A 1644-nucleotide genomic window follows, 5' to 3' on the forward strand; every position below is an offset into this window, starting at 1 on the left:
GCTCCACCCTCCTCCTGACCTATCACCTTCTCCCTCACCTTCATCTAGATTAGATTAGATTATTTACAGTGTGGAAACAGGCCCTTCGGCCCAACAAGTCCACACCGACCCTCCGGACAATAACCCACCCAGACCCATTCCCCCTGACTAATGCACCTAACACTATGAGCAATTTAGCATGGCCAATTCACCATGGCCAATTCACCTGACCTGCACATCTTTGGACTGTGGAAGGAAACCCGAGCACCCGGAGGAAACCCACGCAGACACGGGGAGAATGTGCAAACTCCTCACAGACAGTTGCCCGAGGCAGGAATTGAACCTGGGTCCCTGGCGCTGTGAGGCAGCAATGCTAACCACTGAGCCACCGTGCCACCCTATCGCATTCCCAGCTACCTTGCCCCCCTCCCCCAACCCCACTGCCCACCTATCTCTCAGCAACCTCCCGGCCCACAAGCCTCATTCCTGATGAAGATCTTATACATGAAATATTGATTCTTCTGCTCGTGACCTGCTGTGCTTTTCCAGCACCACACACTCGACTCTGATTTCCAGCATTTGTCCTCACTTTCTACATATTTCTGAGGCCACACCATCAGATGCTATGGCCCAAAATGCAGAGGACAGATGCACAGTACAACAGGTACGAAGGCAGAAATCTGTTCTCAGAAGATTTAATGTTATTTCACTTTGAAAAAAATATGAATACAATTTTGACCATACCTTGTGCATCAATAGGTTATTAAATTTGCTAGAAAAATCTAAGTCTGGTAATTAATTATTTGCATAAATACCATTTTATTAAGCAATAATTAATAATTACTGCTTACACATCTCTTTTGCCCAAAAAGTAAACAAATATAGGTGTATGATCTCACTCCTTCAATTTTAATTGTTTTAAGTTTTGAAAATCAATCTTTCTTTATCTCCTGAAGAAGGGTCACTGGACTGGAAAAGTTAAATCGGTTTTCTCTGTGCAGGTTTCTCCAGCAATTTCAGTTTTTGTTTCAGATCTTCAGCATCCGCAATTGTTTTGGTTCTTTTTTTCCTTTTAGTATTCTCACCCAACATCGTTCTCAGCCTTCTGTTCATCTCCCAATGCTCAACTCTCATTCGTTAAGTGGATAAACCTTGTTATGTCGTTCACCAGGGTTCCAGATAGGCAAATGCTATGCATTATCATTTATACTTCCAGCATTTTTGTCTGTACAATTGTTTTAACCCGAATGTGGAACTGTCAATTTATCTAAAACGGCAGTCCAGCAAAATCTGGCCTTTTGCATAGATGCGTACAAGGTAACATAAATAACTGCAATGAGGAGAAAAGTAAACGGAATAATATGTTATTAGGATGAAATGGAGCGGCAAATTGGTGTAGAGTTTAACGATAAATTGGCCAGAAAGGCCTCTTTCCGTGCAGTAATTTGCGTTATTCAACTCACCGACTAAGGGATATAATTTCTCAACCTAGTTTTGCTATGTACAACGCACCACTCAATACACTGAGAAATTAGTCACCAGTGGGTAAAATATGGACTTTCGTATATTTCTTGCAAATCAGTTTTCTTCGCCAGTTATGCTTTACACAAGATGTGTTTCAATACGCCCGAAAGTTAACATCTTGATAATTAAAACAAAATTTCA

The 1644-nt window shown here is 41.6% G+C and overlaps 1 long non-coding RNA gene across 1 annotated transcript in view; it reads right to left on the reverse strand.

Moving 5' to 3' along the window:
- Positions 1-781: 781 nt before the first annotated feature.
- LOC140477177 (uncharacterized) overlaps positions 782-1644 on the reverse strand; it is a 3241-nt gene continuing 2378 nt past the window's right edge. Inside the window, exon 3 of the long non-coding RNA XR_011960664.1 lies at positions 782-1309. This is a non-coding gene — a long non-coding RNA (uncharacterized lncRNA). The remainder of the gene's footprint in view (positions 1310-1644) is intronic.

The sequence above is a fragment of the Chiloscyllium punctatum genome, chromosome 5 (assembly GCF_047496795.1).
Source record: "Chiloscyllium punctatum isolate Juve2018m chromosome 5, sChiPun1.3, whole genome shotgun sequence".
NCBI classification, from domain to species: Eukaryota; Metazoa; Chordata; class Chondrichthyes; order Orectolobiformes; family Hemiscylliidae; genus Chiloscyllium; species Chiloscyllium punctatum.